Here is a 17,149-nt window from a genome sequence, read left to right on the forward strand (position 1 = left end):
TACAGAAAATATTAAGCATATTTTGAGCCAAGACTCCCACACACACCCCCCAAATCATTAGCATTTCATTTACAATTCATAGGCTGATTTCTTCAAACCTTCAGACTAGAATCAAACCACTCCTACAAAGCAAGGAAAATGTTATTTAGACATTAGGACCCAAATATTTTTATATTCATCTGTTTTCTAAGTTTTTAACTTTTTTTCCAATGTATCCAGCCAAGTGGCAAGTGCGCAGTGATTTATTCTTCCTTTTTTTTCCTAAATTAATTCTTCCATATCACATAAATGATCTGTTTAAAAACAGAAAAAAAGATCCATCTGTCAGTATTCCTGTCATTATGTGAAAATGGTGCCACACCAGCAAAAATATCTTAGTACCCACTAGGAAAGGAATGTAAATTTCATATTTACCTCTCACATAAGCTTTTTAGCTGCTGAACAGGAACTGGTAAGGAAAGAGCAATAATTTTATCCTCACACACATAGAAAAGACCACCTATTCTGATTGTAATTTAATAAGCAAGACTGATATTTTTACAAAGAAAAAAGTTGTTTACAGTGGAAAAATACTGTAATTTAATAATCAGCATATATTGTAGAGCTCAGAATATTACAAATCTCTCTTGATTACAGGAAAAATCCCTTATAACAGTACCAAGTTGCCTGGTACTGCTGATTCAGGCTGATTTGACAGTGAGACCAGTTGAGTCTTACCAGCTTTTACTCAAGCAAGTTCTTTAACTCAAATCCCCTCCCTCAAAGACAGCAGAAATCAGGTCACAAAGTCCAAGGCACTGCAAGCAACCAGAGAAAACCGAGCTGAGAGCCAAGTTGTGCAAGAGCCAGTCATGGGATGGAGGCACAAGATGAAGGCTCCCAGCTCAGCCTGGGACTGGTGTCTGGTGCTCTTCATCCATGAGGAAGATCAGACTGAGGTTTGCCTGTCATGCAGGACAACACCAGTGCTCCTGTCTCTTTTCTGTTGTTAATACATGAGATCTACCTCTGTACTTGTGAGTTATTTGCAGCAGAAATATGATGACGCAATTTGTGTTATTTTAAAAGCTTCCCTTTCCCTGTCTTTCATTTGTGTTATAGCTCCTCTGCTTCTCCCGTGTTCAGTAGAACTTGTTTGTGATGAGATTTCTCTGCAATTAGAAGGGCTGGTTTAGTAAGAGATTCAGTCCTGCAGTAAAGACAGACTGTACAGCTCCTTATCCAAACAAAACGTGTTTGCTAAGATCTAAACACATCCTCATGGCCCAGATCCCTATGAACTACCGTGCCTGTGATTTGGGGGTGCATTTTTGGTGAAGTTAATGCTGATTACTGAAGGAGATGTATTCTTTTCCACTGTCTCCTTTGTACCTCCTTCTATCAAAGCATTTCAAATTAATTCCCAAAATTTTCCCATCAGGGTTGCAGAAATTGTATATTTTCCATCTCAATCTTCAGCCCATTTGTATCATTCCTCTGATAATGAACAGAGGTTATGACCAATATTTTTCAATATCCAGGTATGTCCCTTCAGTATTAAACATCGCAATTTAAGATTGGGGTCAATGACATGGGCCACTGTAAATTCACAGTAAGAGAGTGTCTATTTAGCTATGAACTCTTTCAGATCCAAATAAGGGAATCAGTTGCAGAAAGTCAACTGCAAAGGCAAGGTCGCAGTCAAAAAACAAAAAAAAAATGGAATTGAAAACTTGCTCCTGGGATCCGAAGATAAAATCATGATCAATTTTCAGTAATTTAGTGCTTTGTAAAACCACTCTGAGGTGATTTTAGCAATCTGTTCTCATTGGTCGTCTCCAGAAGCCTCGTTCTATTAAATCTCACAATTTTATTGAAAGTTATACGGTTTTTTATATGTTCTCTTAGAAGGCCTCATCTTCTGAGAACGGTGATAATCTTTGATAATTTCAGCAGACATTTGCACAATAATAGTTTCTTCCTTCTGATGGAAATGAGATGTACAAAGAGTTGAATTTTAAGGAATCTAATGCTGAAATAGAAACAAGCATATATTTATTCCCAAAGTTCCCATGCTTCAAGACAGGACTAGATAGAGCAGAATTCCTCTCTGCATGGTATTTCTGTGACAAGAGCACCTCAGGGGAAAATGTTAGCAGCATCCTTTATTCTCCACTCCTCAATAACTCTGTAACAGGGTTGTTTTCTTCTGTTATCTTTCTTTTCTTTCTCTCATATCTCCTGTTTTCAACCCCATCTCTCTGTTTATTATTCACTATTCCTTTTGGCATGCTTTGAAACTCTGAATTTCCCAAACAAGATGCTGTTCCTTCTCCTGGCATCTTGATCAGAAGGCCAAAGGAAAGTAAAAGATAAACCATGTTTTCAGACATGACCTGCTCTCCTCGACTTCAATAGGAGTTGTACATGCATTGGAAATGAAGTTGTCTTGTTTAAATAGCAAAAGTGTGTGCAGCTGTTTGTTTGCTAAGCAAAGAACCTGGAAGTGAGGAGCTGTCTGACTGCGTGTCCTCTGCAACTTTATTTTAAGAGCAGATTTAAAAACTCAGCACCAGGACCTGTCAAGTACCAGGTATTTCACCCACTGAAGGAAAGTTATCTCCTCCACACAAAAATGTACTGAATAGAGTTTCAAAAAACCCACAAACCTTTAGCTGCAATCTTGAGCATTCCTCCTTCCGAAGATGAGGTAGACTGTGCTTTATAGCAGAAGGTAAATTATAGCTTCTCCCACTGCTTGTTATAATGAAAACCCTGAAGTTTTTCAGAGTTCTTTCATCATCTGTGTAGACATGTTACATCATAGCACTTTCTGCAGAACATATCACAATGTAATGACTTAAGAAGGAAGAAACAGGTATAAAAGGCATATTTCAAATAGAATTTGACTTTGGATACACATGTGTATTCAGAGCAACACAACCAACCTTCTTTAATTCATCCATGCAAATCTGATCCATGTTAGCCTACAAAATTCTGCTCTGACCATTTTACACAAGGAGGGAGCAACATGAAAATAACTGGACTGTAATTGCTGACACCATGTCAGTGAGGACACTGTTGCTTTTTAGTGCTGCTTTCAGTATCTTCTAAGTAATTCAATTAATCAAATGTAAAACTTAGAGTAAGTAAATCTGCATTACAAAGGCATTGTTAACCACTCCTTATGAATGAAAGCTTGAGGCTTTTACAAAGGCTCTAACTGCAATTTCACAATGTTAATCCTAATTATCGTTTCTCTTCATTTAACACAAATAACTGGCACAATTGGTTTTGCTATTTGAGAAAAATATATACAGACTTTCCCAAAAATCATAGTTGCAAATTATCCCCTTTTGAAAATGCTTCTTAATAATTAAATTCTTCTGTGATTTCCTCCAGGTATCCAGTCCCCCAACAAGTAAACACTATATACCTGCTCAAGGCCACTTCTCAGCTTCTAAAATTAATAATTTTAAAAATCCATTATGTCTCTAACCAAACTTTTTTTTTGCAATAACATTTCTCAGATTGTGAAAAAAGTGAAAGGCAAAATATTGCAGTCTTTTCCCCCAGGTTAAACACCCACAGCTCCCTCGATTGCTTCTCATAAGACTTGTGCTCCAAACGCTTCACCACCCTCATTGTCCTTCTCTGGTTGAGAGTAATCAGCAGGCTAAAAGGCACACCAGGGCTCATCTCATCATCATACTTGGTGGGGTTGTTTTATCTTTTTTAAAATACTAATCATTGGACCAGATAGCTCCTCAATTCTGGAAGTAAATATTTTTTTTTAAGTAGTGAATCCAGATATTTTCAGTATTACTTGACAGCTCATTGGGATGTGCCTTAGGTTATTTTTGGTTTAGACAACTCATCTGCACCAGTACTACAATAGTTACATCAGTCTTGTCCTTGTATCTAGTTCATTATATTTGGGTGAATATATTCCTGATGAGGAAGTGAGTCAATGCCATTTTCACAGAAAATGCCCTACAACATTGGTACCTTGATAGTCACTGATGAATAAAAGTCACCACCTGTAAGCCACTGTGAATGCCAATCAAACAGAATGAGAAGCATTTTGTCACAGTAAAGATTTCTCAGTGTAAGTTTCAGTGATCAATGTGGCGTTTCCATTTATTCTACCATCTTGTTAAAAAAAAAGAGAGAAAATTACATTGTCAGATCCAATTTGACATTAAAATTAGAACTTTTTTAGTCAAGATTCTGAAAATGCTTGAAGGCTAAAGTAAATGTGCACATAAAGATTTAATAAATGTTTCTATTAAATATATATTCATTCTCCAAGGCAAATTGTAAATGTCAACAGAAATAGTTAATTACAGGCATAAATATAAAAATGCCATACTTTCAAACAAAAGGTTTGGAAGGAGCATTGTTTCTTTCTCATTATGTTATTCTACATTTATGAAATAACAGTAAAATGCAAGCCTCTTAATGTGAGATTTCAGAAGTTAAATACCATTATTTTAAATTACTCTTCTGTCTCTCATTTTCTTGCTCCTCCTCTCCTAGATGGTATAATTAGTAATAGCCAAATCATGGACAAGAGCATGCTCTATAAATTCTCTATATTAGCTAGCTATGTGTCAGATATATGTAAGCAGGTATCCCAATTAGACTATAAAAAAGTACAGACCATACAAGCAAATTCAGTCATAATAACAAACAAATCTAGCAGTGAGGGCTAACTTCTGTCCCTTAAGAAAATTAGGACTAAACTCAGGAAACTGAATCAGAGTCAGTCTGTACCTAATTTCAGAGTAGCTACAGAGCACTGAAAGTTGCTCTGGATATTGATTAACTGAGGTTAAAATCAAGCACAGGTAGCACTAGTGCCTATGTACAGATGGAAAACTTTTTACTTTTTTGGACATTGAAGCATTAGCAGAGAAAAGGTGGCAAACCTTTTCTGCTCCAAAAGGACACTGCTCTATTGTGTACTCTGGTTTTGAATACCAATAGATGTCCTCTCTTCCTCATTGCTACTGCTTCTAAGTACCATGAATGTTTATTAAATATTCTATTATCTGACACCTCTTTGCTTTCTAATCCTTCTCCAAGGATACACAGGCATGCACTGAAATGTTATCTGCTGATTATGTAGGTTTATATGATCATGGTGCATTAAGGTTCTCTGTATTTTAAACATAAAATGGAAGATCAAAACTGGTACCTGGTAGGATATTATTCCCATTCTAGATCAGAAAGACCAAAAATGCATTCTCAAGATGAGTGAGGCTTTCCTTTGGTAGGAGAAAAGGGTAAGGTTTAGACTAAAATGAGCTTCTGTTTTCCTCTTCTGCCAGCAGAGGGAAAAATTTCTCCAAATGGTTTCTAAATAACCACATGTCCTTAAATCCCATCCATGATAAACTGCTGGAAACATGATCCCATTCTGTCCACAATTCCAGCTGACCAAAAACCTCACAACCACCTCAATTCTAGAAGACAAAGTATCTTATGCAGAGAAGTGCAACCTGTCAGCTCAGATTCAGGATGACTTTGTGACAGTCTCATACTTTCTGCCTGCCTGAGGTCTGGTTTTGTCTGGTCTCTGGACTGGAGCCCACATTGTGTGGCTCTGCAGTGAACAGCCTTAGGAAGAGTGTCGCACTTGGATAATAATTCTCGAGTTTATGAGCTTTTGATTACCTTCGCTACCCAAATTATTTTTCTGTTCCTTTATGGGTCTCCTGATCTTGTGCAGCAAAAGCCTGAAATTGTCAACCTGTTCAAAATAATAGAATCTTTATCGGCCCATTATTTCCAACATCTGACTAGTAATGCAGAGCAATAACTATTAGGTAATAACGTCAGTTTCTGATTAGAAAAGCTAATATTGTACTAGCAATAAACTTTGTTCACACTGCAGAAAAGATACATCTGTCAAGAGTTTTGGAAAGGACTCTGCAGCATCCAAAATAAACAAGCCAAAGAAAACATTAGTATTAACACAAGTAGCATAAAAATAAAACACAAACAAAACAGAAACCAAACAGAAAATATCACGTTTCCAAATTCTTCATAGCACATAATCAGCTTCTACCACATTATCCTGTGCAGTGACCACCTTATTTGGAATTAATGTGACTGATTTGGGGGGAAGAGGATTTTAATCTGGAATAGGCATTCAAATGCAGTCTATCTTAGACCTTCAGCATGTGTTCACTGTTCCTTAATCTTGCTCTCCACTTCTGACTTCCCATGTTTAAAATATTTTCAGGTGAAAGGTGTCTGCAGAAGGAGCTTCAAGCCTGAAAGGTTTTCAAGATCCCTGAAATATCAAACTGTTGCCTCTGTCAAATGGGCTCCTGAGGAGTGAAGGCTTTTCATTTTTCATCCTAGATCTAGTAGGAATTATTCAATTTTATAACCAGGTTTCCTCTGGCTGCTACTGATGCTAGAAATAAAAGCAGTTTAAAATTCATGAGGGGCATCTGACTATTTTCCATTTCTAGCTGAGGACTGCATTTTGCTCTCCTCAGTCATGCTCACAACACCATTGTGCAAGGAAATGCTGCTGAAATGAATCATTTACTCCAACTGTGGTCACAAATGAAAGCTAAACAACAGAAATTCATTGCACTGGCTCTGCCAGCCTGGTGCCTCCTCAGGATCAGAGGATACAATGAGAAACACCAGGGAACTGTAACAGAGACAGGAGAACATTTGGTGTTGGAAAGTTAAGGGTAACAAAACAAACTCAGAGGCAAGATCCTTCTGCAAAGGACTGGGTGTCCTTGAAGGGGCCTCCTTGAGCCCAGCACCGTGTGGTGCTGAGAACACGAGGGTCCCCAGGACTGCAAGGGCTGGCAAAGCTTTACTCTGAAAGGGCTGCAGCTATTGTTCAGCCCCAACAGCACTTTTCTTCACTAAAAGGTCTTCTGGATGGATTTATCAAACTGGCAGTGGTTTCTTCAGAAGAAATGACGGCAGTTAAATACCTAATAAAAGGATTCTCAGAATGTAGCCAGGCATAACTCTAATCCTGATAAATCAGATTATTAAACCAAAGATTTGTTCTGTGTAGCTGACCTGAGATTAACAACAGTCTTGTACAGTATAGTTGAGCTACTTAGGTGTCCTACAGCATCCTCACATCTTTCCCTCTCCAGCATGTATTTAAAAGCTCCCTCAACCTTTTATCTTCTTCTTTAAAATTTTAAGTGCTGTTTTTGCATCATGCATGTCTCTCATCTCTGTGAAGCATGCCCCAGGACCTTGCCCTGTTGAGATCACTGGTTTCCAGCTTCTTTTAGGGTTACTAGCAGCTAAAAAGCACAGAGAGTTTTTGAAATGCTGTTTGGGAAAAAACATGGGTGAGAAGGGACTTTGGCCACCTTTAGGCTGCAGCTTTGAAAATAGTGATAGTACTCAAGGAAACATATGAAAGGCACTCCAAAAAGTCAGATGCTCAGATATTGCCTAGTACTATTTCTCAAACTTTAGAAGATATTTTACCTAAAATAAACTTCTTGCAAGAAAAAGGCTGAGGGCACAGCAGGAAACAAACAAACAAAAAAAATTAATTTATTTTCCAGCAGGGAACTAAATTAATTAAAGTAGATTCAGAAAAAATGACTCTATTGAATGCCTTTTCCCTGGCAAAAAATGACAAAAATGCTCAAGCTCAAATATAGAATCTCTTGAAAATGCTCAGATAAGTGATTGATTTATAATATATTTTAATGTGGAAAAGAGTTATAAAAAGAAGTAACATATTTAAGGCCTGATCCCACACCTGCACCTTTCTATAGAGTGAATGAGTCAGAGCAACTGTTTCAAATTCAAATGTTAGTTGAAAAGGTTTTGAAAGAGGTGGTAAAATAAATAGTAACAAATGTGTGGGACCAGATGCTACTCATGCAACAGCTCTAAGGGAAATAAAATGTAAAATATGTAGTATGTTGCCAATGTTTAAATCAGTCATACTACCAAAGGAGTAAAAGGCAGAAAATGGGATCTCAGTTTTAGAAAGAAGGCAATGGGGATGCAAAGAGCCACATGTCAGTAAACTAGTCTGGGATACAGAGCAAATTACTTGACATTACACAAAGAACAGAGTTTATAGACATGTGAATAAATGTGATAAAATGAGAATGAATCCAAATGACAGATGGATGTAGTGCTTCAATAGCTCTTATCAGAATGCCAGTCCTGAACAAGGACATGGATCACTGTGGTCCAGCAGGTACAGTGGGATACGTGAATTTCCCAAAACTTTTAGCATGGACAGCAAAAGCTCATCAGGAGAAGAAGCTGCCATGGAATACAAGGACAGATCCCACTGTGCATTGGCAACTGTTCAAGAGGTTAGAAGCAAAGTGTGGGGTTAAGCAGATAGTCCTCAGTAGACTGCCAAGGAGTTTGGGCTGTTCAAAATACACCTGGATAATCTGGAAAGGAAGTAAATAGCAAGGAAATAGTTTTCCAATGCAAAATGATTTCTTTGTGAGATGTTGCAGAAGGATCTCACAAGATTGTGTGACTGGCTACTAAAATAGGAGAAGAAACGTAAATATTAATATATGCAAATCAGTGCAGTCAAAAAAAAAAACCCTAAGCATACATAGGAATGGATAAGTGCTAAATTAGCTCCAAAATGGGCCTTGAATTCACAGGGGACAGTGCTATGGAAGTATCTTATAATTTCTTAGGTCTTTGCATCAAATCAAATGAGTATTAGTGATCATAAGGAAATTAATAGAGAAATTAATAGACACATCATCATGATTATATCTCTATTAAAGCTGTAAGGTACCCGAACTTGCAAGAACATTAAGAGCAATTCTGGTCATCCCATCTCAATAAGGATATAACAATTAAAAGCAATTCAGAGCAGAAAGATGGTGATTAGGGACAGAGCAGTATCCATATGGAAGTTACAAAACAAAATTAGGATCTACTGTCCTAGGTAGAAGTGATTGTTAGAGAAATGCAATAGGAGCTATAAAAGCATTAATGGAATAGAGTCTTGAGCAGGGTAATAGCTACTCTTTCTTTCTCATAAACAAGAGTGAGACTACTTCTAGTGAAAAAATCACAATTAAAACAATTTAACCACAGATAAAATTTGGACACGGATACAAAGAGCAGATGCAATACAAAAGTTAAAGAATATCTATTAAATACAGTATATAGATGAAAGGTTTTGGTCAGAATGTCCTTAAATGTGAAAAATATTCAGAGATTAAGTGATTCAGTGACACGTCTGTCACTGAATACAAAAGAAAATATGGAACTTCAGTTTGATACAGACATTATGTTCTTACTGTGTCCCTCTTCAAGGGCTTTCATCTTCTTCCATCCATACACACATTATAACCGAATCAATGCACATCTGGGGGCTCTGGAGAGGGTAACAAGGTAACCTTTTCAAAGGACACACCGTCCTGAAACTATTCAGCTGTGTTGGGAAGTGAATTCCTCTGTAAACAACAATATTGGATTTACAGGATATGGTGTTCACTCATTTGTAAGTAGGTTATACTCACATATTCACCATGTCCCTTGCACACTGCTCCTGCCTGCATTTAACCTCACATGTGCCCATTCCCTTCTGTGTTATTCTACAAGGATTTCTATGGCAACCTGTACTGGAACTCATCCACCTCAAAAAAAACAAAAAAAAAAACACTGTACTTTTTACAGAAAAGAGGTTTTCTCCTGGTCACATCACTTATTTCACTTATTTGCCCAACAATGGCACAAGTGGACATTTGCAGAGACAACAATGAGAAGTAGGAATTAAAGGGTGATGATTTATGTCATCACTGCTGCCAAATGTGCTTGTCAACAGACAATCCTTAGTACATGTCATCTAATTAAGGAGAGAGAATATAGCCTAGAGCTACTCATACTCATTCCACTGTGCATTCACAGCCTTTGAAAATGGACAAAACCTCTCCTTCTCTTAAGTGCTGTCCAAAACTTGCTAAGGCAAATTCCTAACCACAGGGAGATTCACAGGCTATACGCTTTGCTAACAAAACATAGCAGGTCACACCAGGCATCTGAGATCTTCCTGCATCCTTCTGAAGCAGCAGCAAGAGTGCTCAGGTCCTCACATCTGCTAAGCATCTTCAAGGACTGGAATATGGCTATGAATTTTATTTCTTTCATTACCCAGCATCACTGACCTAACATAGTTTTAATTAATTTTATATGTGGTTTGTACTACCTTGGTTTTATATTATTTAGGCACTTTTCAGTAACAGCTAGATAAATCATTGGACACATAATATTAATACAGAAAATTGTACAAGCCATGCTAACTTCTACTAATAAACCCAGCTGGCACAGAAATGCTCATATAGCCTTTCTCTCCTGCAACTGACTAAGATACCACACATGCCAGTGACAGGAAGGAAAGTCTTCAGGAGTGTCACTGGTTATTGATGTGGTAGACTCTGTTTTGCAGGACTCCTGAAGCAGAGCATCATCAATTCAAAGGGAGTTTCTGTGGTTAGTAGTGAAATCTGGAACTAAATACTAGCACAAGTCTATCTCTTTTGTTTTAATAAATTCCATTGGTAGGAAATGTTTCTTCCTGTGAAAACTCTTACATTTTTAATAGAAAGTAAAAAATTAAACATAACTCTTCTGCCTAATGGAAGATACAGTTTGCTGTTTCACTCCCCATGCCCGTGTTCTCCTTCACAGACTCTAAACTTCTACTGAACCATAGTCCTCTCTACCTGAGCAATACCCTAGGAAGGAGACAGGTTTTGTGAAAAATCTTCTCTAAGACTCAGTTTTGTTCCCATCATGTTTAGGCATTGGGGAAGATTTGCAAGGAAACCCAAGAAAATGAAGTTTACTCATTCCTGACTACTCCTGATGGACACAACTGGAAAGTTCACCTTCCATGCTGACTGTACCACTTCAGAGATGGTATAGATATCACTTACTGACATGATAATAATAATAATTTACAAATCTAAATGCACATTCTAGTTTTCCATTAGTTATGATGACCAAGTCCTGCAAGCCTCTTGCTTTGCTATGATCCTTGTGGTCTAGGTGTTCTCACCATGTGAGTGACAAGGGCTGTGAGTTTCTTCATCTCAGCAACGTTTTAACAGTGACCTGAGAGCTGTTCATGTCAAAACAAAAGAACATTGGGGGAAAAGGACTTAAACCAGCACACAGACTACACACTCCTCCTTATAATCCCAATATTGTATCTTTTGCAAAGACTCTCTGTAGGCTCATGCATCTACATTTCCATGAAATGTGAGCATGCCTTATTTCTTCTCACTTATGTAGACACGACCATCTTCATGATTACTCTTTATAGACTTCAAATGTTTGCTGGATGTTGGCTTATTCTGAGTCTTTTCATGAGCTTTTTTCCTCACATTTGTTTGGATTTAACTGAGAATTCTGAAGGATTCTTAGCATTACATATGATGGTCTTACAAAGATTCTGTTGTTGATCTGTAGAAATAATATAGGACTGCTGACCAAAATTCAGAGGAGAAGACTTATTTAGATAAGCAATGCTGCTGCAAGTTCTAAAGACAGACTATTTTAAAGCATAAGGTTATGAGGAAGCATTAAAGGCAGAATGAACTTTAACAACTGAGAATCATTTTTATGATAGCCATAGCTTTCTATGAAACGTGTTCTACACACTCACTTAAATCATGATGGTTTTTGTGGTAATTCTCAGTTATGCTAAGAATATCTTTACGATGAAAACATAATAAAAGGAAGTGATAAATAGACAGACAGTTGACCTGCTTTAGACATTTTCTGTGAAAAAGACGTGAATAATTTGCAACTTATATTCAAAAAAATTAAGATGTATACAGAAAATTTCTGAGATTAAGGTCAGTGAAAGGCAAATGGCTTAGATATCTTCAGACAGTGTTTCAGAAGAGTGTGATATTTTACTGCAAGGTTTCTGCAGCAAGCACATCACCCCTTTGACCATTTTCCCTCTCAGGTCTGAAGAGGGAACTGGTCTGTGAAGGGGCTGCACAGGAAACCAAGAAATCTGGTTTCTCTTTCTAGGTTTAGCTAGGGAGTCATGATAGGCATTTTAGGTGTGCATTGTTTTAAGTCTCAGACTCAAATGTTCAATATATTTGCTCGTCTGCCACACAATCTCAGCAACAGCTAAAGGCCTTAAGTGTCTTTTTGTGTGACACCAGAGCTCCCCAGCACCCGGGGCTGTACTTATGGCATGGTCAGGAACATACACACTGCAAATACACAGTACAACTTATGGATCCCTTATGCATTTGGGGCTCGACTTCTCTCTCTCCTGTCTCTCCAAGCAGTTTTTGCAGATGAGTAGTTCCATTGAATTCAGAAATTATTCATCTGCTCATTCTTCCACCTGGACCCTGGCTTGCAGGTAGCTCTAATTTTATGAGGGTGTATTAATTTGATTTGATTTGATTTCATTCCCAGAGAAATAATATTTGGTTGAGGGAGCCTGCTATTTTCTTTGCTGAAATGTTGGCAGTGAAAACAAACCCAAAAAAATGGGGAGGAATAAGTTAGTTTTTAAAACCATTTCTTAATAGAATGCTCAATATAATTAAAATATTTTTAATTTATGATTTACACTGGAACAAAAACAAAGATTAAAACGACCTTTCTATTTTTCAATGAAAAAACATCTGATCTGTCCTGCAAGGTTCAAACTGGAAGGCTAAATACAATGAGTTTTATGATAGCAACTTTAATATGGCAAAATCATCCTTTCCTGTAAAAAATCCAGTAATGGCTGATTATGCTTTTTCTGCTGTCTAATATAGGAACCTAGGAGTATAAATATAGGAACCTAGGAATCTGTGTAAGATTTGGTAGTATTTTACTTATATGAACGAAGAATGTCCCTGATCATGTGCTTTAGTGTTAAGCATTTTCTCTCAAGGGCCAAAGCCAATTTCATGGTTTATCATTTTTCTCCCGCAGTACCACCTGCACAAACCTGTTGGTCAGATTGTTTCCATTTCTTTCACCTCCTCAGAGGTTTGTATTTCTCCACACTGCTGGTATAAGAACCTCCTGTTTCCACCTCCTGCAGCCCTGGTGCTGGGTGTAGTTTATCCTGTTTACGATTGATTTTGCGGTGATAAATCCCAGGGAGCTGCCGGGCGTGCTGCGCTCTGGATGCCCGCTGAACCTCGGCTGCTCTGCCAGCCTCAGCGAGGCTGCAGAACACACAAGTCTTTTCCCAGATGAGTAAAAACAGAACAACAAAACCCAAACTTTCCCATTTCTCTCTTTTGAACTTGGTTAGAGTCTTGCAGTTGTTTTTTTTTTTTTTTTTTTGCTCCTTATATTCAAAAAATCACTCAAGAAAACCTTTCTAGATGCAATTAATCCTGCTCACTTGGATTTAGAAGCTGACAAAATAAACATAGATTCAAATAGGACAGAGAAATTTAAGGTTATTATTGGAGAGATTAACAGGTTCCCTGGCGGAAAAAGAGGCTCAAAAATTAATTCAGTTCTTGTTCTTCTTCCTGTTTTTTCTAGACAACTTGACCAGTTTATTTAATAATTTTCTCCCTCAGTTCTCACTTGTGTTAGAGGGACAGCTATATCCTCTTTTTCCCAATGTCTGTCTCCTAGAGAAAATATATGATAAGAATTAGAAGGGTTGTAGTGTTGTAAAAGAGGAATTTATCACTAGTCTTAACCAGGTTATAAGAAAATATCAATCTTTTTTTACAAGGAAATTTTCTTATAACATTATAGAAGCAAGGAATTTCCAAAAAAATCTCAATTTCAAAAAATAAGTTTTCAAAATTAAAATTTAATATACTATAAAAATTGTATAGGTTTTTTTTATTAAATAGAGACAAAACCCCTCTTTATCTTAAAAAAATACTTTCGTTTGAAAAATATGTTTTCAGCAAGACAAGACTACAAAGAAGGGAAAAGTTCAGTCATGCCTATAGAAATTATTAATGCTGTTAGTGAGTTTGCTAATTAGTAAGTTACAGGAAGACTGAGAAGGGTGTTATTATTTAAATCTGAAAAATTATTAGCAAAATAAACACAGCGACTATTCAGTTGTTAATATGGAATGAAATTATAAAGATGTAGAAAGTTAAGTACAAGCTTAACTTCTTTGCTAAACACTGATTTGAATCCAAGATCAAATGACAGCAAATGTTTTTCTTCATACTTTGTGCCTAGGATGAGAGAAACCTGAAGGTATCTGGGAGGTAGATTAGTATTTGAAATAAGTCTATTAAAATGGAAATTAAATAAATGCTACTGCCTGGAAAATAAATGAGTTTTTAGTGACTGTCATCAGACCTGCATTCCACCTTCAGCCTCTCTGAGCCCTTGTCAGCTGGATTCCAGCCCAGATGAAGTGGGCAGGAGAGCACAGGAACCTAATGAGAATAATAGGGAATTAGTTCAGCACACTCATACAGCTGAATTATCCAAAGATCAGTCACTTGTTTGGAGCAGACGACCCAGGGATTTATTCAGCAGAGGAGTGAGTAGGCAGAATTCCAGCATTTTATCCAAGTAAGTATTTGCCATGGACTTAGCAAAAAATAATTTGAATTGCATTAGGATTCTCCTCAGAAAATCGTCAAAGTCCAGCTCCTTCCTTGGAAACCTCTCAGATCCTAACCTGTGTATAAAATAAGGGACCAGCCTCAGTGTGTGAATCACAGCCTCTCTGTCCCTTTCATCTGTGCATTTGAATATCCTCTGCTCTTGCTCAGCAAAGCTTTGAGTGCAGCTCTGCAGAGACTGAAAAATGGCAATTTCTCAGTCCTGAAAGTTCAAAGTTAGGTGAGAGATGCGTGCTGGGCACTGGGCTCTGGGCAGGTTTGGGAGGGTGTGAGAAAAGGAAGATGCAGACACAGCCTCAGAGGGCTCTCAAGGAGCAGCACGTTGGTCACGCTGGCATTTAGAGGGCTCAGACCCCACCATGCCAGCAGCACCGAGGGATCCCGGAGAGAATTGGCTCCCTGCCCTTTCCAGGAGGCTGCAGCACTGTCTGGACAGGCACTAAACAAAGTGACATCTTTCCAAGTACTGCAGGATGAGGTTATGAGAAAGCACTTGCTATCCCTCAGTTCCCATCAGCCAAATCCATTCAAACGTCACCCCAAAAACAGTTTTATAGGTGTGTTGTATAATTTTTTAATCCCAACCAGAAACCAAGTACTGCACAGCTGCTCACTGCACCCACTCAGCTGGATGGGGAAGAAAATTGGGAAAAAAAGTTAAAACTCATGGTTTGAGATAAGAACAGTTCAATAACCGAAAAAAATAAAACACAATAATAATAATAATGACAAGCAGAGAGAGAGGGATAGGAATAAACCCCAAGAAAGACAAGTGATGCACAGTACAGTAGCTCACAGGTTGCTGATTGATGCCCAGCTCAGTCCTGAGCAGCTATTGGCCCCTCCCAGCCATTCCCCCCTGTTTTTCCACACAGCAGGACATCCTAAGGCATCCTAAGGCATGGAATATTCCTTTTGCCAGTTCAGGTCAGAAGTCCTGGCAATGCTCCCTCCCAGCTTCTTGTGCACCTGCTACTGGCAGAGCAGGGGAAACTAAAATGTCATTGACTTGGTGTAAACACTGCTGCAACAACTAAAGCATCAGTGAGTGTACTGACAATGATAGTCTCGTGCAAAATCCAAAACACAGCACTGTACCAGCTACTAAGAAGAAAATTAACTCTACCCCAGCCAAAAGTAAGACAATGTGGCAGAAGGAAGCATGCTGAAAACACAGGTAACAGTCCTGGAAAATAGAGTACAGTACCTGTACCTGCTACTTCTTTATACAGATATTTTTGACTTGATGATTTATATGTGCCCAAGATCTTGTGCAATAAGCTCCTGTGTCTGATGAAAGAATGGTTGGTTTAGCCCTTGGATCAGATGCAGTCCTTTGCTTCAAATCAATTCTACACTGCCAAAAGGCACTCAATGTGAAGGGAACCACAGATTTCCAAAAGCCTTCAAGACAAACATGTCTTTAATAACTGTAACCCTTTTTGGTAGCTAACATAAACTGATTTTCTCTAAATAGTCTATCTTCCAGCATAATTAATATCTCTAAGTAATAAAGGCTCTTCTAAGTTACTGAAATACAGCATAAGCACAGGACAAAACTATTTGTATTACAAAATTGCAATCCTTGGTTCTCATTAGGGAAAATAGTTCTCTGTTTGCTTTGAGCTAACCCAATGCAGTGGGAAGGTGGCTCAGAAAGCAGGCCTCTGCCTGTGTGAACTAGTGAGCCTTATTCTCAACAGCATGGAAATGCCAGAAAACTGATAACGATGAATTTTTTAAGAGAAAAAGAAAAGCCGCTGAGTGCAATACACTATTATTATTACTCTTCCTGAAAAATATCACAGAAAGTGAATTTTCCAGATGGTAAAGTGCACTCATAAGACTTGGGAAACAGGCATTTGTTTTTGCAGAATACCACAGGCTTCTTGGGTGACCTTAGGAAAACCTTTCTATGAATAATGCTTTACGAATTATTTAAAAACTTGATAATATCAACATTCTGCACTTCAGACAGCAAATTCCAGTATTCTAAAATTTCACTGTCAGCACCAAAGGTGTCTGCCTCTCTCCACTGATTTATAACAAAATTCTGGCTTTCAGCTTTTGAATGGCATCTGAGGTGGATTGCTATGGTAACTGAAGATGCTGTAAAGATTCCCCTTAGGGGTAAAAATCCATAAGAGAACCCGGGTTGCTAGGTCATCTGTTTCTAAAACTAAGTAATCATAATATACAGCCTACAAAAAGGAGTAAAGATTTAGTAATGCAGGAAAATTACTTTGAAGATTTAATTTTACAGAATCATAGGTAGGGGACATTACATTTGCCACTGATGCACAATTTCACAGGCAGGTTGTCCTCCAACCAAACTCTGACTAGGTGATGTCAGCATGCTCTTTTGAAGTCCTCCTCTGAAACTGAAATATTAAAATAATTTAAAAGTACTACGAAGAATTAACACACAATTAATATAATTAAAATCAGACTGTCATTACTGAAATTTATCCAAAGTAGATCTAACCTTTAAAAGAAAATATGATTTTGGGTGGGTACCATCTAATAGAAATAGATCCCTGGTTCAGAAGAATGAGAGTGGAGTTGAAGGAAAGGAATAGTTCTTT

Source organism: Sturnus vulgaris, chromosome 7 (genome assembly GCF_052056855.1).
Source record: "Sturnus vulgaris isolate bStuVul1 chromosome 7, bStuVul1.hap1, whole genome shotgun sequence".
Lineage (NCBI taxonomy): Eukaryota > Metazoa > Chordata > Aves > Passeriformes > Sturnidae > Sturnus > Sturnus vulgaris.